Below are 21,815 nucleotides of genomic sequence, written 5' to 3'. Positions count from 1 at the left end.
ATTCTTGACTTTCCATAAATAACATAATAAGAACCAAATCCATTATTGCTAATATTATAAACATTTAAACATCAATTTTTCATATACGCCATTGCAAGGATAAATAAATAAAATTTAAAATCAAAATTTATTTTATTGTGGAAAAATTTGTCCTTACAATGCAACTCATTGAAAAACTTATGCTAATACATCTTTCTTAGCAATCTAATTCTAACTCTAAGTAGTAGCTCAAGAATCTAATCTTCGAGAAATGCGATCGAAATCCATTCTTTCACGTTTAGATTTTGCTCACTTCTTCCCTTAAGCTTCCTTTCTTTTCTTCGATCCTACAAAACATCAATTGTAATCTTATCACATTATGTATTAAGAATCTAGAATAGAAGCTTAAAAGAGTTAGTCAATGGATTTTACCTAAAGCAAATCCATATGTTTTGACTCTCCCATCTCTTAGATCTCTTAGGTAAATAGGGCAGCTTCGTCTCCAATGCCCTTTCTCTTGGCAATAAAAGCAAATTGACTCTTTTGGAACATGACATGGAACTACTTCAGACATTTCCTTTCTCTTGTGATCAAACTTTTCGATCATAGCATGTCTTTCGTTGCCATTGTCTATATCCATAGAGGTCTTGAAGGCAGATTCACCAATCAACTTTGCTTTTCTATTGCACCAAACCATTGCTTATTCAGCATCAATAAGCATATAAGTGAGATCTACAAGGGTCACGTCGCGGTTCATCATATAGTACTCTCTTACGAACTCACTATATGAGTTAGGAAGTGACTGAAGAACCCAATCAACAGCTATTTCCTCACAGACAACGGATCCCAACATTCTTAACCTATCAATGTGTGACTTCATCCCTAGGACGTGTGCACACACCGACTTTCCTTCTTTATGTTTACTTGCCAAAAGGGCTTGAGTGATCTTGAACTTTTCAAGCCTTTTGAACTTGTGGGTTAAGGAGAATAATTTGAGGAGGAGGAGGAAGTGGAGCATGATCTCTTGTTCCTCGATCGAATCGTGGAATATCATCTTCATGTGGAATGCTTGTTCCACGGGATTTGAGAAGACCATAGTTGTTGAACTTTGACATCTACAAAATGGGAGAAAACGAAATTCAAGTTAGTTGATAGATTGAGTCCTTGGTAGATCACCCAAATGAAATTCCAAGGCTAGGACCCAACACAATACGCTACAACCTAGAAAAGGGATACCGTAATCTAGTTGCAGAATATTTGAAGGTAAGTGAATGACGATTCACTAATTTCCACCATGAGAAACGAAAAATAAATTTAAGTTTTAAATCTATGAAAACTCCTAGATCCTTTGAGATTCATTGAACATTTCAATGGCATGTTTTAATCTCGATATGCCCCTCTTGTTTGTGACTGGGATGCCGAGGATCACAAAGAGGGTGTGAATAACCATACAAATTTACATGGTGCCCTCACATGTTACATTCACCTATTCGATGTGCCGGTAAAACACACACACTCCACCGAACTATGACAAACATTGAGTCACCCTTTTCTACCTTTGCTTAGAACCATTTAGTGTGCCGGTTAACCACACACGCTCCACTAACGTCTTCGCAAGGGCACAAAGTGTAATTTCATGGAATTGCATCAATTCACTTTTGCCTAAGTAACTAAGATTGGGAATTTTATGAAAACATTTAGTTACTTTTATACTTCATTATACTTATAATGGAAGGTTTTGTCCTATCCTACCCGTTCGGCTAACGACCCTCCACTAGTCAAGAGTGTGGTGGGTAAGAGTGGATACCCATTCAATCGTCATTTTATAGGCAATTTCCTTAAACACCCCTTATAGACCAGCTTCGTGAATGAGGCCTACTAACAGTAAGACTTACTTTTACTCATACATATATATAATGTTAGACTTTTAATGTTATATATATAGTATATGGTGTATTTTACACTTTTTAAAATATTAGGTGGTTTAATTTAACAATTATACTTTTAATTGTAAACCTAAACTTTTATGGATTTATTAAACCTCTTTTAACTATACACCTTAATTAATTAATAAAACCATAAGGGTGTGATTTGAACTTTTCAAAACAATATTAGGGTTTTAGAATTTAACATTCCTAAATTAAACTTTTAATCAACTTTTAAATTCCAAAACTTGAGGGCAAGTTTTGAAACATTTCAAAACATTAGGGTTTAGAATTTAAATATACATCAAAATTAAACTATTTAATCAAAATTTAAATTCCAAAACTTGAGGGCAAGTTTTGAAACCTTTTTCAAAACATTAGGGTTTCAACTATTTAAATTTCAAAACAACAAAACTTTTGGGTTCAAATTTAAACTATAAAACCTAAAGGGCAAAATATGAAACTTTTCATAACAACAAGGATCAAATAACAAATAATTCAAATTAACATTTAATCACATAATTATCCATATTTGATTTATTTAATGATTTCTTGCAAAACAATTTATCAATTTACTCAAAATAATTAATCAATTATCACATAAGGAAACAATTATCTTATTAATTGATAAATATCTTCAATTAGATCAAAAATATAGTCATATATATCAAAAATCGGATTTATATTGATCTAACATGATAAGGTAACAATCCATAAGCAAAAACAGCAAGAAATCGCGAAATACCCTCCATCTGACGAGTTGACTCGTCGAATCAAGCCTGGACTCGTCGAGTCAGCATGCACTCGGCGAGCTCAGTTATGGACTCGGCGAGTCCAGCCTCCAGAAACCCAAAAAAATGAATTTTCCAGTTATACAATGCATCAATACAATTGAAACCAAGCTAGGCTCTGATACCACTGATGGGTTTTGGTCATAAGAACATCCTATGTGCTCATACAAACCCTAATGCTTGGATCTAGGTTTCTCTATTGTACATGCAAGTTATCCAAGACTATAAACCCTAATTCTAGCATATGGAAATCGATATTAACATATAATTAGGTTTAAGATGTTACCTTGATTGTTATGTAGCAATAACAATCCCAAATCTCCTTGTATTGACTTTGGAAGGCTTAGAGTCACAAGTGTCACTCCTCTAATGGTTCACAAACACCATAAGCAAGAGGATGAGGAGGAGAGAGGATGGAGGCTGCCCAAAACATGTTCTAACCCTAGAAGGAGTCATGTCCACGTTTTTGGTCCTTAAGGGATCTATATATAGTGAGGCAATTAGTGTTATCTAACAAGGAAACCCTAATTTGGTTGCTTAAGTCCTAAGCAACCCATGGAGCCCTTTCCTTAAGGCCTTGGACGATTTCATATGGGCTTCCCCCATAGAATTCGTCCACCTTATAATAAAAGGCAATCCATGGCCCAAATTGCAATTATCTTATAATTACAATTCCAGTCCCTTAAGTTTAATTAATATCTTTTAGTCACAAAACTAATTACTAATTAATTATTGACTAATATTAATTAAACACGTCGTAGCATGTTTGGCCCGCTCCAACACTGGGGGCTTGGTTGATTGGCTTCGCCGGAGCTTTACAGAAACGGGCTGTGTGCCCCTTTCCGTTGCAGTTCAGACACTGCATCTCCCGACATGCGCCGACGTGATGGAAGTTGCACTTGTTGCACTTAGGCAAACTTCCAGAGTACTGCTTTACCAGAGCAGTAGTGGCAGGGGCTATCGCAGCATGTACTGCTACGACCTGCCTCTTCTTGGCAGCCTTAGCCTTCTTCTTGTCATCCCAGAACATCTGCTTGGGGTCAGCGGTCCTTGCAGGTTCTGAGATGGCCATGGTAGTTGTTGCGGCCGGGGTACGAACCCCATGGTCTATGAGCCGTTGTGCCAATCGCTTGGCACTATCAAATGTAGTGGGGTGTGATGCCAAAACATTTCCCTGGTATGGGGGCACCAGTCCCCATATGTATCTTTCGATCTTCTTTCCCTTTGAAGGAATCATGTTGGGACAGAGGGCCACTAGTTCACAGAATCTGGCGGTGTAGGCGACTACGTTGGAGCCCTTCATGGTTAGGCCCCACTGTTCTTCCTCCAGCTTTTGGATCTCGCCCCTCGGGCAGTATTCCTCAATCATGAGGTCTCTCAAAGTTTCCCAGCCCATAGCATTAGCCACTACAAGAAATAGTGACTTAACATGGCCATTCCACCATGCTAGGGCTTTGGTTTCAAAGGTGCAAGCAGCATACTTCACCTTGCTCTCCTCGGGACAAGAGCAGATTTCGAAAATCGATTCGGTTTTCTCGAACCATTGCGAGAGGGCAATGACTCCACCAGTCCCCTTGAAGGACAATGGTTTGCAGTTCGTGAAGTCCTTATAGGAGCACTCTCTCGAGCGCACAGGAGCTTCCATCTGAACAGACTGAACAGGGGTTCCTCCTCCCATGGAACCCGATGAATGATATTGAGCCATGGCTGTAGCCACAGCCGCAGCTACGGCAGCATTTAGAGCTATCGTATTGAACTGAGGAGTAGGTGGTTGAGGAGGTGGAGGAGATGGTGTTTTGTTGTTGAGATTTCTCCTTGGATTTCTGCGAGGCAGCATCTTTGATCTATAGTTTATGAAGATGAAACATTGATAAGATTTCAATGGAAGGAGTGATAAGAATGACTCATGGACTAACTCTCTATAGCCCAAATGATACGATTGAATGGAAATCTTTAAAACAATTAAATGATCACATTTGGATAATAATTCTCATAAGATTAGGTACTTGCCAATATTACTGGAATTACATATGTAATAAGTTCAGGAAAAACGGCCAACATAAATAGGCCTTACATCAACCAAAATGGGAAAATTCTGACAGAATTACAACCTAACCAAGGCCTACCAGGCCTACGATTTACAAGATAGAGAATTAGACCAGAGTTTTTACATAACTAGGTTATATCCAAAAGAGAGAAGTTGATGAGAATCTATCGGCGACGAGAACTGCCAGAGTTGGTTCTTGATCCCAATAGAAGACTTTCCATGTCCCTCATGCGCCTATCATCTCTTGCTTGCTGAGCTCGAAGTTCTCTGACTTCAGCTCGCGTTTCAGTGAGTTCCCTATGAAGAGCTGCATTGCGAACTAGAGTCCTTTCTTGGGTAGACTCCAGTTAGAGAATGCGGACAATGTTGACACCAGAGTTGGCATCAATTTCCATGATTCGATCGATGGCTGCTCGACCCTGTTCCCCATTACGAGCTATTTTGCAAATCATGACCGGCAGGTCCCGATCAGCAGAGCCACCATCGCTGAGGTTGTAAAAGCTTCGGTCCCCAAAGTAAGGTAAGGGTTGTCCCTGCTTGTCGCTCTAGCGGTTCAGGTTGGTTGCCCACAAGGGTGTGGGTCCTGGAAATGTTGGACGAGGGTTGTTGTTAGGGGCTTGACCTATTGGTGGTAGGTTGTTGACTTCTGGCTCTGAGTTAGAACCATCAAAAAAGCCTTCAGCTTCATGATCATCCAAAGGGATTGGGTGATCATCTTCTGGCTCATCTTCTAGCCATCCTGCATTGCCGTGGTTGGGATTGTACGAGTCTCCGGGAAGGTGGAATCCAACCATTAAATCTACGCGAGAAGGGAGGTATAAGAATCTAACACATAAGTAACCCATAGTAATGTAAAATACCCCTATAGTATTTTAAGTTTATGTTATATTGTTCTCATTGTGGTATCTTAGGTAAGTTTTTAGACTTGTTGCAACCTCACAACCACACTTAGGCACATGCTAGTCAACCCTTGGATAATATAGTTGATCAGGCTATATCTTCCCAGTTTTGACCATATGTCTCTAAGTCTAATTGTTTTGCCCAACAATCGTAATACTTTTGTACAGTCTTAGTGACATTGATTTTAGAATGAATGCAGGCACGTATACTTAGTTAAATATTTTAAATATTTAAAGTATAAACTCTTGGTCAGAGTATTTTAATCCCAATGTATTTATAGTTAGTATATCTTTTATGGGTTGATATACTCAATTCACTATAAGCAATGCTCTGATACCAATCTGTCACACCCCAAAATTATGAATGAACTGACTCATTGTATGTTTCATTGTTCTAGTAATAGTAATAGTATCCTCCTGTGCTACCCCTATGGTAACTTACTAGTGATGTAACTGGTATGAATGAACATGGAAGTATACCCTTGCTACCCAAGGGTACTGAATGAACTGGAAGGACCTTTATGACTATATATGTACACATGATATATAACTAATATTTAAACGACCTTCAGACGGGTACCCGATATCCCACCAGACCACATCTCAAGCGCGAAAAGGAAATAGGGTGGATAGCCTTCGTAAGTCCTTTAAACATTTCTTATATAACTATACATACCTAGAAATGCATTTGATAATAAGTAAAATAGAGTTTAAGCAAATGTATTTGATAAGTATAAGAACTTGTAAAACTGTTTGAAGCAAAACAGTTTGATAAACAATTTGAACAATAAGGAAATCACTGGTTTTTTAGTTATTAATCACATGTGATTGATGTAATAACTATAAGTATTTGGCTTGTATCCCCCCCATATAAGCATTTAAAAACATTTAAACCATTGATTAAGGGGTATGAACTCACTTGTGGTGAGTGGATTGGATTGGAGTGTCGGGTACGGTGCTAGGTGACAAATGGAGACTTGTTCACACGCATGAGCCTAGTTATCATATAATGAATATATATATATATATATATATATATATATATATATATATATATATATATATATATATATATATATATATATATATATATATATATATATATAACTAATTAGCCAATTTATAACTAATAAATTAGGTTGGGACACTCTAGAACATGAAAACACTTTGCTTCAAGTGTTAAAGATCACAAGGATTGCATCCAAGTGTTGGTAGGGCAAAGCTAGGGTGTTTGGAGTTCAAAGGTAAACTCCCTTAGAGTTTACGGTTTTGATGGTCATAACCTAGGGAGTTTACGGCAGTAAACTCTAGAGTTTACGGTCGTAAACTCTACTCCTATTGACCATGTGTTGTTTTGTGGGTTAACAAGCCTTTTGAAGCATTTCTACTAGGTTGTTTGGCCTTTGGAAGGGACTAGGGCAACAAAAACACTCCTTAGAGGAGTTTACGGCCTCATGGTCATTTCCCTTTGGGTTTACTACCGTAAACCATTATGGAAAATGGTATTGCCATTTTTTCAAGTCCTTAACACAACTAGGTAAATGTATAAGCTAGTTTTTAGGCCTAAGGAAGGAAAACGACCCATTTAAACACACTTTAGGGTGTTTACGGTTTTGGAAGATCCCCAAACCGTAAACACCTATAATTGTTGGTCTTTGATGTTTTTCAAGGCTTAAACACACTAAGGGAAGGTTTAATCTTGTCAAGGAGGGCTTAAACATCAAACTAGGACTTAGATTAGGGACTTAGGCACCATTTGTGCCTTTCTTGGTGTTTACGGCCCAAGAACATTCTTGGACCGTGAACACCTTTAACCTTGTGTTCTTGGCACATTTTCTTGATGTTTAAATGTTATACTAGCTTAATGACACTCAAGGATGGAAGTACTTACGATTAGGAGGCTTGATTTGAGCTAAAAATCCAAGAACACTTAGTGTGTGTTCTTGGTGTTCTTGGTGTTTTGGAAATCTAGAAAAAATACATATATGAGTGGATGATTAGATGTACAAACACTAGAATAAGTGTTTTACTAACTTGAAATGGTTAGAACACTTACAACTTTGAAGATTTGGAACCAAATTTAGGATGATACTTGAAAGCCTTTTTGGAGTTTACTCTTTTGGGTATTTGGGGAGTAAACACAATATGGTTAGTCTTGGGGAGTAAACTCATACATAGGTATGAGTTTACGGTTTTTGGGATGATTTATCAACCCAAACATAATAGTTTGGCCGGGAATTTCTAAGATGCGAGGTGTTTGTGGTTTCTAAAAATCAAAACCCGAGATGGCACTTTCATTCACCCGATCGTTTAAAAATAATATTAAAATAATCAAACGAACTTTATATTTCTTAAAAATAAGAAATAATGACATTAACTTATGATACGATGTGGTTGACTTTTAGGGTTTGACCGAATGGAAATTTCGGGTTCTCACATCGATTTGTATCCCAAGTTTTGTATTTTTGACAATTTAAGCCCTAAAATGGGTTTTATGTTAGAGCATCACCTTATAAGCGATCATTCTTGACTTTTTTGGTGTAAAGTAGCTTAGATTATGTTTGTATCCTTTCTTATGTCATAGATCTCGGGTTTACACCCCTTTTGTTAACATATTCATCACAAAAACACATGAAATCACACACATACATGCATAAAATCACACATAGCATACACATACACATAGATCTACACATTTTCTTGTATTCTCCCCCATAAAACTCATGAAAACCAAAAAGAAAGGGGTATGAATCTCACCTTGAGTTGTGGTTTCGGTTTTGAAGAAGATTGGAAGAAGCTTGGTGCAATTTTCGGCCCTAGCAAGTTTCTTGGGTGGATCTCGAACTTAGTGTGTTCTAAGATGCAAGATCATGAATTTATATGGATTAAGAGATGGTTTTTGATGAAAAGAAGTGAGTTAAAGCATGGATCAAACATCAACTTACCTTGGATGATGATTTTTGTTGAAGAATCTCTTTGAAAGTCTCTTAGATCTCGAAAATTTGGAGAGGAGTGGAGAGAGTTTCCTTAAGAGAATTTTGAGTGAAGTGTGTGTGTGTGTTTGTTTGGGTTCGGCCGAGAGGAAGAAAGAGAGGAGAGAAGAGAGAGTGAGTGATGAGATAGGTGCATGGAAGCATGAGACTTTGGATGGAAAACCTCCATGTAAAAATGAGGTGGCACCCACACAAGTCAACTCTTCCTCTAGGTGGGCTTGGGTCGATAATGGAGAGGGAAGAAAAGAAAATTTGGGCCTTGAATGCTTATGTCCATTTTATGGTTAAGTTAGGTGATTTTTGGCCCAATAAAAATCAAGGAATGATTTTTATGACCTATTAGGGCTAATATAAATTTGTTTTGGTCCAATAAGGTTCATTAAAGTTAATCTAGTTTATTTTGGGTTCATAAGGCCCAAAAATATTAAGTTTCATGTATATGGGTCCAATTAGGGCCCATTTGAGAGTTCTAGGTTCAAGATAGTTAAATTGGAAGCTCATTGGTCCATTAGGTCCAATAAGGAAGTCCTACTTCAAAGTGAACTCAAATTGGTATTTCAAAGGTTTCCAATTCTTTGTTGACCATTTGTAGGGTTAGAATGAAGTATTTGATGAAGTTTTGTTGTTATAAAATAAGCATCATACATGCTTTTACATTGTTTGTTCACATTTGTTATCATTGTTCCATGTTTACAAGGCATCGAATTTCCTAGTTGTGACATTATCCCCCCGTTAGAGGGAATTTTGTCCTGAAATTCTTTCTCAAGCTAGATTTGAGAATGCGAGAATAGGTGAGGGTACTTCTGATTCATCTGGTCTTCGCGTTCCCATGTGAATTCTGGCCCACGCTTCGCGTTCCACCGTACCTTCACAATCGGAATGCGACTTTGCTTGGTACGCTTCACCTCCCTGTCCATGATTTCGACTGGTTCCTCCACGAACAGGAGATTCTTGTTGATTTCAATTTCATCAAGGGGAATGATGAGAGTTTCATCGGATAAGCACTTCTTTAGGTTGGAAACATGGAACACGGGGTGTACGCTGCTGAGCTCAGCGGGTAGCTGCAGTCTGTATGCTACTGGACCAATTCGGGCAAGAATCTTGAAAGGTCTAATGTATCGTGGATTCAATTTTCCCCGCTTTCCAAAACGAATAACTCCTTTACAAGGAGAAAATTTTAATAGCACTCGATCCCCGACCTGAAACTCCAAGGGCTTTCGCCGTTGATCAGCGTAGCTCTTCTGTCGGTCGCGTGATGCTTGTAGTCAAGCTCTGATTTGAACTATCTTTTCCGTGGTTTCACGTATGATCTCCAGTCCTGTTAACGTCTTGTCTGATGTTAGTCCTCTCGCTAGCTGGGTGTCGCCTACCTCAGCCCAACACAACGGTGATCTACACTTACGTCCATACAGTGCCTCGAAAGGAGCAACTTTGATGCTTAAATGGTAACTATTGTTGTATGAGAATTCAACTAAGGGTAAGTGGGTATCCCAGGACTTCCCAAATTCTATCACACATGCGCGAAGCATGTCTTCAAGCGTTTGAATGGTTCGTTCGCTTTGACCATCCGTTTGTTGGTGATAAGCAGTGCTCATGTCGAGATGGGTTCCCAGTGCTTTCTAAAGTGATTGCCAAAAACGTGAAGTGAATCTACTATCTCTATCTGAGATGATAGACACTGGCACTCCGTGAAGTCTCACGATTTCTCGAATGTATATTCTTGTCAATCTCTCCATCTTGTAGGATTCTTTTATTGGCAGGAAATGAGTGGATTTCGTCAGTCTGTCGACTATTACCCATATAGTGTCCAATCCATCTGATGACTTGGGTAACTTGGTCACAAAATCCATGGTAATCCTTTCCCATTTCCACTCGGGGATTACTGGTTGCTGTAATAACCCCGAGGGCTTCTGGTATTCTACCTTTACTTTGGCGCAAGTAAGGCATTTTCTAACATAGGTGGCAATCTCTGCCTTCATGTTAGGCCACCAATAATGTTGTTTAATATTCAAGTACATTTTGTCCGAACCCGGATGGATGGAGTATCGTGTCTTGTGAGCTTCATTCATGACTACCTCCCTAAATCCTCCAAATTTAGGGACCCAAATACGGTTCATGAAATAATATACTCCGCCCTCTTTCACCTCGAGATTCTTCTCCATTCCGCGTAACGCTTCACTTGTTTTGTTTTCCGCCTTCATGGCATCTGATTGTGCTGCCCTGATCTGAGTGGTTAGATGAGATTGGATGGTTATTGTGAGAGTTTTCACATGACGATTCGAGTACTCTTTCCGACTCAAGGCATCAGCTACTACGTTAGCCTTGCCTAGGTGGTACTTGATTTCACACTCATAATCGTTTAATAGGTTAACCCATCTTTGTTGCCTTATATTTAGTTCTTTTTTATTCAATATGTGCTAGAGACTCTTGTGGTCCGTGAAGATGGTGCACTTCATAGCATAAAGGTAGTGCCTCCAAATTTTTTAGGGCGAAGACCACTGCTCCCAATTCCAGATCATGGGTTGTATAGTTCACTTGGTGTGTCTTTAGTTGTCGGGACGCGTAAGTTATCACCTTTCCACACTGCATGAGAACACAACCTAAACCCTGATTTGATGCGTCACAGTAGACTATGAAATCTTCCATTCCCTCTGGTAGTGATAGTACTGGGGCACTGCAGAGTGCTTGCTTCAGAGTTCGGAATGCAGCTTCTTGCTTATCCGTCCATTCGAATGGTATGCCCTTTTGTGTAAGTGAGGTAAGTGGCTTGGCGGTCTTAGAGAAGTTTTGAATGAACCTCCTGTAGTAACCTGCTAGACCTAAGAATTGGCGAATTTTTGTGGGCTTTGTTGGGACTTCCCATCCTTCGATGGCTTTGACCTTAGAAGGATCCACATGTATTCCTTCCTGACTAACAACATGACCCAAAAAGTTCACGCTACGGAGCCAGAACTCACACTTGGAGAGTTTTGCGTATAGCTTCTCAGTTCGCAGGGTTTCTAGGATTTGTCGGAGATGTTGGCCATGCTCTTCTTTGCTTCGAGAATAAACTAGAATGTCATCAATGAAAACAATAACAAAGTTGTCGAGGAATGGTCGACAGATTCGATTCATTAGGTCCATGAATGTAGCAGGGGCATTCGTTAGACCGAAGGGCATTACGACAAATTCACAATGTCCGTAACAAGTTCGGAAAGCAGTTTTTGGAATATCCTCTTCCCGGACCTTGAGTTGATGGTACACAGACCGCAGATCTATCTTAGAGAAGTAACTAGCTCCTTGGAGCTGGTCAAATAGATCGTCGATTCGTGGGAGTGGATAGCGATTTTTGATAGTGAGCTTATTTAGTTCTATGTAGTCGATGCACATCCTAAAAGATCCGTCCTTCCTCTTGACAAAGAGAACTAGAGCTCCCCATGGCGAGAAAGCTGGGTCGTATGAATCCCTTGTCCAGGAGTTCACTGAGTTGGCTGGACAATTCATGCATCTCAGCAGGAGCCAATCGGTAAGGCGATTTAGCGATGGGGGTAGCTCCTGGCACAAGATCAATTCGAAATTCAATTTGTCTTTCTAGGGGTATCCTAGGAAGATCTTCAGTAAAGATGTCTGGGAATTCATATGCTACAGGAATGTCTTGAACGTTAACCTCTTCCTTGAATTTATCCACTATGTGCACCAGGAACGTCAAATCTTTCTTTCGTAGATACTTCTGTGCCTGGACGCACGAGATGAGACGAAGATCCGTGCTGGGTTTGTCTCCGTAAATAATTAGGGTTTCATAATTTGGAAGGTGAAGGCGAACGGCCTTCCCGTGACACGTAATTTCAGCATGGTGGCGGCTTAACCAATCCATGCCAATAATCACATCAAAACTCCTAATGGAAATAGGCATTAAGTTTATTCGAAAGACATGTTGATTTAGGGCTAGGGTACATCCGATATAGATTTCCCCAGTGGATTCTATTTTCCCATTGGCCATTTCCACCGTAAAGGTTTCATTGAGCTTCTGGGGTTGTTGTTTTAACAAATGCTTAAACTTATTGCTCACAAAACTTCGTTCTGCTCCGGTATCAAATAGGATGCATGCATAAGTGTGGTTTAGGAGGAAGGTACCGGCGACGACAGCGGGATCCTGAACCGCTTCTCCCTGATCCATGGTCAGCACCCTTCCTGTCTCTCCATTCCCGTAATTGTTGTTTTTGGGGCAGTTTCGACGGAAATGTCCAGTCCTTCCACATCCATAGCAGGTGTGGCTTGGTCCTGCATTGTTGTCGCCATTGTCGGTGTTATTGTTGTTGCGGTTATTGTTGTTGTTGTTTCCCTGTTGTTGGTTCTGAGGAGGGTAGGTCCTGCAATACTTCGCCGTGTGCCCCTTCCAATTTCAATTGGTGCACTGCATCTCTCTGCATTCTCCATTGTGATGGAGACCGCACTTGTTGCACTTAGGAAGATTACCGGAATAAGGCCTAGGAGCACTTGGAGTAGCTGAGGCTGGAGCATGTGGTGTGGGTGGAACTTGAGTGGTTGTAGCATTAACTGTCGCTGTTTGCTGCTTCTTGGATGATTCAGAGCCTTGACGTCCCTTCCTCTTGTTGTTCTTTCCCTTTTTGTTGTCATTTTCCTTCTTACCTTCAGCCTCCACTGGCTTCTCACCCTTCTCATTGTTGTGGTCATACAGCTTCTTGGCCAATCTCTTGGCACTGTCGAAAGTTTCGGGATTTGCAGCTATCACGTTTCCTTGGATCGGGGAGGTTAGTCCCCAGATGAATCGCTCGATCTTCTTTCCTTCTGAGGTGATCATGCCAGGGAATAGCAACGATAGTTCGCTAAACCTTGATATGTATGCATCTATATCAGCGTTTCGGACGGTGAGATTCCACAGCTCTTGTTCCATTTTCTGAATTTCGCCACGAGGGCAGTACTCGGCCATTAGCATTTCTTTCATCTCTGCCCATGGCATGGAATTGGCTACGGGGAGTGTCTTGGCTTCCACGTGTCCATTCCACCAAGTGAGTGCTTGGTCAACGAAAGTGAATGCGGCAAACTTCACCTTCATCTCCTCAGGGCATTCACATATCTCGAACACCGATTCCACTTTCTCGATCCATCGTTTCAGGGTAATCATTCCTCCAGTGTTGTTAAAGGTTCATGGTTTGGCGTTGGTGAAATCTTTGTAGGAGCATGCCTTAGTGGGTCCTTGATTCATCTCGTTGTTTGAACTTCCAGCCCCTTGTCCGTTGACTCCTCCGTTGTTCCCCTGGTGAATTTGTGCCATCGTTGCGGTGACCGTAGCAGATAAAGCTGCTTGGAATGCAGTTGAGTCGACTTCGGGTGGGGTTGGCCCAGGGTTTCTGCGGGTGGGTCGTTGAGGCATCTTTCTGTCATGGAACAGAAAGATGTTGAGTGTCTGTGCTTTCTGTGAGATTGTGATCCTACAAACTAGGTGTGTGGCACAAACTTAAGTAATTTCACAAATTAGCACATAATCATGGATATGTAACACATAGCAGATTAAAACATCACCATAAACATATAAAATTTTTCATTAATACTATCCGCACTTTGATACATGAAAATTTTGCTCGAAAGAGCATACATATGCGGTATAAGTTTGGCAGCATAACGGTTCTATGAGTAGTGTAATCTCTTAAACATAGAGTCGATGGTACATAGCATAGATCATAGTACTAGTACTAAGGACTGATACGGCTAACCCTAGTTGCGGTGGGATGTGCCAGGGGGTGGTGTTGAGGAAGTGGATGCTCCCTGAAGACGAGCCACCTATCGTTCTGCATCCTGGAGTCGGGACTCCCACCTTACCTACCTCATGTGGAACTCTCGGAGGACGTCTCGGCGTCTCCTGCTCTGCACGCTCAACCCTAGTCCACATCTGGCGTACCTGATCGGCGGTACTCTGAGCTAGGTCGCCTGTGTTCCGTAATCGTCTCGCCATGACTGGAAGGGCACGATCGGCCGGTCCTCCATCCCTGCTGTCTGCTCCACCTCCAAAGATCGATACCCCAGGGGGGTGTAGGACCGGTGGGGTCCACCCGGTAAGCAGGCACTCTAATAGGATAAGGGGGTTGATGACTTCAGACTCCGCGTCCGAATCACCCTCTTCGTTATCGCTGGGTTCCTCCTCGAGACCTCCTTCAGCTTCCTCCTCCTCCTGTTCCTTTACTGGCTTAGCAGGTCTGCCCTCGACTTCTGCTTCAGGTTCCCCGTCGGAGTCCTCCTCGGGGTCTTCCTCAGGCTCTTCTTCAGGTTCTTCGTCCAACCATCCGTTATTCCCCTGGTTTGGGAAATAAGGATCTCCGGGGTGGTGGAAACCAGCCATGTTGTCTACGAGAGTGTGTAAATATGTTAACATTATTCCTAAGACGCTACAACTATTTTATAGATTGAGTTGATGTTCTCTTCTTAGTGATAAAGGGGGTATGTTTTTAGGTTCCCTAGCCATCACGATTTCCTTGTGACATGTGATAGTTGTGTCTTGGAGGAAATGTAGTTGATCAGGTTACATCCACTCCTTGATACGACTATGAACAGTCCTGGCATAACCGAGATGCTAGCATTATCTTGTTTGGTTCGGTATTATGTTCTTTTTCCTAATTCACACTGTAACACCGTTAATTTCAAATAATTTTTCGCAATATAAAAAAAACATTTCTCATTTAATTTCATAAAAACATTAAGTTTCAAATTCCAATCTGTATCATACAAATCCCAAGATCACATAAATATATCAAAAGTCCCCTGAGTGTGTACGCATCAAGCCGGCGCCTTCCCACGGTCATCGCTAGTACCTGAAACAACAACACTAACACTGTAAGCACGAAGCTTAGTGAGTTCCCCAAAATACCACACATAAAAACACATATTAGCCACTCGAGACTATAACTCTATGGGTCCGTTGTCACACCCCCAAACCAGAATGGCGGAAACATTTGGGGGTGGATGACTTCACGTAGTATCACAACCATTGAATATTGTAAAGAAAGTAACACAACCATCACATATATAATGAAAACGTATGTTGTTGCGTTATACATAATAGCAAAAGAATATTACAATGAGATGATAAATGTTTAATAATAAAACATCTTTAGTGTTTCCTTCTCCAAAAGCTGGTGGTTACCTGTATTACTGATTCCCTGAGAAATACAAGTGGTTTCGAAAAAGTGTCAACAATTAAGTTGGTGAGTTCATAAGTGTTTTGCATTGAAAAGTATGTCCTTTTTGATAGTAAATCGATGAACGAGGTTTTCAGAAAATCCAATATTTTCTATAAATGATTTGAAAAGTTTCCCGTGTTGGAGTGCATTAGTGTTTTCCATGCTTGAATAATAGTGATAAAATTTGTATTAACAATAAAATGGAAAACTGAAATGCATGTATGAATCTCGTAAATCTGACTTGTTTTTATACTTTTATGTGAGTTTTATAACCATGCTATTGACATTGATGGCCTGTAACAACGTTCTTCAGGCGTTGGAATTGTTATGACATTTGTCACCCCAGGCCTGCCGGCCTAGCTGTAGCTAACAACTTAGGTGTGGGATTGTCAATCCCGTATAGATCTATACACAAGTATCACGCTCCCCCTACAAGGGATTATGGTATATAATACAGGACTTAATAATGCATACTCGAACGTACGTGAAGCTGTCTCACATTACTAGGTATAAACAGATTTACGATGATAAAAGACTTTTACTTCATTTGAAAGTATTTCATTTGTCAAGATGTATACGTAAAATGTATGAATAACTTGTTAGCTATGTTCGTTATAGCTTCTCAAAAGTATGTTTTCATTTAGTAAGAATAACTTGGTGATATAATAGCCTTCTAAGCATAAAGATGTTTATAAAAACGATACTTCGACTCATAATGTACTTGTATTTCCCCCCTTAAAACATGAAAAGAATTGAAAAGTAGGGGTATGAACTCACTCGTTAAGTTTGAAGAGAGAGGATAGGGTTGAGCAGAACTTCGACCGCGGGTGGTTGCGTCGTCGGGCTCTTCGGGGGTCTCTGCAGCGTAAATCTTTTGTCGGGGGCTCGAGTGCGGAAACCAAGGTCGTCGGGACAGCTTCTTGTGCTTGGAAGTGTGTGAGAGTAACTGGAGATTTGAGAAAGTGTGCCTAAACTCGCAGCTGATGCCATCTATTTATAGTGCTGGAAGAGTGAGCACGCGGGGCGTAATTTTGGAGTACGCTGGGCGTACTCACGTACGCGGCGCGTACGTCTTTACGCTGGGCGTAATATGGTGTCATGGCTTACGACTCGGGTCTAGCTAAGCGTAGCTTGGGCGGGCCGATGGGACTCGACTCTGGGTCTAGTACGCGGGGCGTACTCCCAGAGAACGCGGGGCGTAATCCGGCCTGTCCTCTTCTAAATTCCGTAACTTTCGCGTACGAGCTCCGTTTTTCGTGTTCTTTATATCCACGCGTAGGTGAGATTATGCTCTACAACTTTCCATTAGACTCCGTCGGCTAGTTTTGACTTTATTTTTAATGATATATTTTTAATAGGCCGAGCCTCCTAAATTTCGTTAAAAATTCCTAGGTTCTTTATTCGACGTCGGTTTCCGTTTGTCTTTTTATTGTTTTATTACCACTGAGGAGATCTTCAACTTCCGTTTAGGTGGCGATAGCTAAATAACACTCGATCTTCGGTCTGAGTCTTTAATCCTCTACTACTGTGACGAAACTTTGAAAATTCGTAACTTCTTCATACGGGGTCCAATTTGGGCGATCTTTTTATGTACGCTCACCTTTCAACGAGATCTACGACTTTGGTTTAGATACTTAAGGCTAAAATGTATTTTATTGAGATTCTACTTTTTATGTCAAATAATGTTTTAACGTCGTGTCGTAAATATACGAGTGGTTATAACTTCTTCAATATAACCCGGTTTTGAGCGTTCTTTATGTTCTTGGAAACCTTGGCATGATATCTAATATTTGATGTATCCCAACTTAGATACATGAACACTTTATTTTCGAGGTTAATTTCGTTGTATTTAGCTTTCGAGTGTTTACAATGCTTTTGGAAAATGTAGGGTTGTCACATCCGTGCACCCAACTCTGTGAACCCTCAGGTTCTAACTCTAGGAACCTTCCGGTTCCAACTCTGAAATCATGCACAACATAAATCACATAGAAATAATGCAGTACAACACATAGCATACACATAACATACATACACTGACACATAGCTCTGAATACCTACTCAAGGTAAAGTAAAATGAGAAGACTCACCTCGCGTGTCTCGGTATCTCACGAATCCTGGAAATCCCTCGCGCTCGATCCTCCGAGATCTAATCCTCCTATAACATCACATGACTCTAATTAACACTTTTTATCTCTAAGGTTGATTATCCCTAAGAAGTCAACACAGGTCAACAGTCAACGGTCAACGGTCAACTTTGACCGGACTCGGCGAGTGCACACGGCAACTCGGCGAGTCTAGACGTTCTCACCAACTCTCTAGGATTCCCTTTCTACACGTCGAGTACTCCCCTGACTCGACGAGTTTCACCTGGCAGAAATCGCGGGGCCACCCCGACTCAACTCGCCGAGTCTCAAGAACGACTCGGCGAGTCCCAGGTCGACTCAGCCTATTGACAACCCTCTCTAACTCGCCCTGACTCACTGAGTCAACCCATGACTCGACTGGACCACTCACTGGCCGGTCCAAGGCAATCTTCAAGCTACTCGCCGAGTCTGATCATCGGACTCGGCGAGTCCATGCCATGCAATCATTCAAACTTGCTTCTAAGGTCAGATCTATTCCAACAATTCATAGATCTGGCCTTCCTAGACTGATTCACCACGTAAAGCCCCAGACTTGGTGCATAAACAACCTCTATATGACCATATATGAAGAATTATCAACAAATCTCACTACTCAAGGTCATAACCTCCATTGTTCTCTATAAAGCTTGATGACTGAGGCTCTCTGGACCTCTATGGATCCAGATCCGAAGTCTCATCACTAGCAAGGGACTATTTGGCCATCCAATCAACTCAACAAGGTCACAAGAAACCCTAAAATCAATTTATACTTCACAAAACAGGAGATGAGCCGAAATCATACCTTTAGATTGAAGGGCTAAGCTTCAAATCCACCGAATAGCAGTCTCCTTTGCCTCCTCTTGGCTAGAACCTCCCTCTTCTTTGCTAAACAACACACAAATGTCAAGAAATGCTTCCTTTCTCTCTCAAATCGCTAAAGCACTCTAGGGTTCCTCTCTATGGACTGTTGGGTGCAAATGACGGCCATAAGGCCCTTTAAATAGGTCCCAAACCCAAGAAATTAGGGTTTCATTAAACAGCGCGGACTCGCCGAGTCCATATCCTGGAGTCGCCGAGTCCAGACGAATCCCACATCCAGAATCGCGACCCTACTCGGCGAGGGAAATACGCATCCCAGCTACCCCCGAAATCCAACACACATGCTCGAAGCATGTCCTCAAGCGTCTGAATCGTCCGCTCACTCTGACCGTCTGTCTGGGGATGATATGCGGTACTAAAATGTAATCTAGTACCCAACTCCTCATGAAATTTTTTCCAGAATCTGGAAGTGAAGCGCACATCGCGGTCTGAAACAATCGAGATCGGCACCCCATGCCGAGATACCACTTCTCTCACATATAACTCCGCCAACTTCTCCGCTGAAGAACTCTCACTGATGGCAAGGAAGTGAGCGCTCTTCGTCAACCTATCCACAATCACCCAAATTGCATCAACTCCTCTGGCCGTCCTCGGCAATTTGGTGATGAAATCCATAGTGATCTGTTCCCACTTCCATTCGGGAACCTCCAATGGCTGCAACTTGCCATGCGGTCTCTGGTGCTCGGCCTTAACCCTACGGCAGGTCAAGCACCTCTCAACGAACCATGCGACGTCCCTCTTCATACAGGGCCACCAATACTCTTTCCTCAAATCCAAATACATCTTCGTAGCCCCCGGATGGATCGAAAATTTCGACCGATGAGCCTCCTCCATCAAAGAAGTGCGCGTACCACCCACAAACGGTACCCAAATCCGACCCTGAAAAGTCATAAGCCCTCGACCATCCGTAACGAACTCTGAAACCAAACCAACGACCCGTTCCCTCTTCTGCATCTCCGGCTGCACAGCCTCGGCCTGTGCCCCACGAATGGCATCCAATACCGGAGCTATCATGGTCAATCTCAAACATACATCTCGCAATGGAGTGCTCTCCGCCCTGCGGCTCAACGCATCGACCACCACATTGGCCTTGCCCGGGTGGTACAGGATCTCACAATCATAATCCTTGACCACATCTAACCACCTCCTCTGACGCATATTTAGATTGGGCTGATCCATCAAGTACTTCAAGCTCTTATGGTCCGTGTATATCGTACACCGAACCCCATATAAGTAGTGACGCCAAATCTTGAGGGCGAACACTACTGCCCCCAACTCTAGATCATGTGTGGGATATCTCGTCTCATGAGGCTTCAGCTGCCTCGATGCATATGCTATCACATGACCCCTCTGCATCAACACCGCACCCAGCCCCAAAATCGATGCATCACAATATACTACAAAATCCTCCATCCCTTCCGGGAGAGCTAATACCGGGGCTTCGCACAACCTTTGGCAAAGTGTCTCAAAGGAGGTTTGCTGCTCGGGACCCCATGAGAATGCAACACCCTTCCGGGTCAATCTGGTGAGCGGCACTACGATCTTGGAGAAATCCTTGGTAAATCTCCGATAATACCCTGCTAATCCAAGGAAACTCCTGATCTCAGAGGATGACTTTGGCACCTCCCAACCCATCACCGCCTCAACCTTGGCCGGATCGACCAGAATCCCTTCCTGGTTAACGAGATGTCCTAGGAACTGGACCTCCCGTAACCAGAAATCACACTTGGAGAACTTCGCATAAAGCTTCTCCGATCTCAGTACCCCAAGGACCTCCCTCAAATGCTCCTCATGCTGCTCTCTAGATCTCGAATACACCAGAATATCATCGATAAATACAATCACCGACCGATCCAACATCGGCCTGCATACCCTGTTCATGAGATCCATGAACACAGCCGGGGCATTGGTGAGCCCAAAAGGCATCACCACAAACTCATAATGCCCATAACGCGTCCTGAATGCTGTCTTCTGGACGTCCTCATCCCGCACTCTCACTTGATGATATCTCGACCTCAAGTCGATCTTGGAAAACCAAGATGCTCCCTGCAACTGATCAAATAAATCGTCGATCCTCGGCAATGGGTAACGGTTCTTGACCGTCAACTTGTTCAACTCCCGGTTATCAATACACATCCGGTGTGAACCATCCTTCTTCTTGACGAACAGAATAGGTGCTCCCCACGGCGAGCTGCTCGGCCGAATGAATCCCTTCCCCAACAGCTCCTGAAGCTGCGAGGATAACTCTTGCATCTCTGGAGGTGCAAGACGATAAGGCACCTTAGCTATAGGCGCGGCCCCCGGAACCAAATCAATACCAAACTCCACTTGCCTCACAGGAGGTACTCCCGGCAGCTCCTCGGGAAAGACATCTGGAAACTCATGCACCACCGGTACCTCCTCAACTGAACTCGGTCTCTCGGAAGTCGCTCGCGTATCCATCACATACGCCACAAAACCCTTACAGCCCTGCTGTAGACACTGCCTCGCCCTAGCGGCCGAACAAAAGGCTGATCCCGAACGTGTACCCTCGCCGTACACCGAAAGAACTCCCCCACTAGGGTCTCGTATAGTCACCAGCTGACGCTCGTAGTCGATGACTGCGCCGAATCGACTCAGCCAGTCCATGCCCACAATGACACAGACATCACCCATCGCGATAGGAATCAGATCAATCGGAAACTCAACCCCGAAAATCTCTAACACACATCCCCGGAAAACCTCCGTGGCACAAATCACTTTATCATCAGCTATGGAGACTCTCAGAGGCCGACTCAATGCCTCACGGCTAACACTGATATGCTGACTAAAGGCCAAAGATACAAAAGACCGACTCGCACCCGAGTCAAATAACACCAAAGCAGGTACAGAGTTCACAAGAAAGGTACCTACGCATAATATAATATAACATGATATCTCAACATCAAGAAAAAAAAAATAAATACACGAACGGAAACATACCAGCCACAACATCGGGCACAGCGCGGACCTCCTCCGTAGTCAG

The sequence above is a fragment of the Lactuca sativa genome, chromosome 8 (assembly GCF_002870075.4).
Source record: "Lactuca sativa cultivar Salinas chromosome 8, Lsat_Salinas_v11, whole genome shotgun sequence".
Lineage (NCBI taxonomy): Eukaryota > Viridiplantae > Streptophyta > Magnoliopsida > Asterales > Asteraceae > Lactuca > Lactuca sativa.
Note: the sequence above shows the minus strand (reverse complement) of the source record.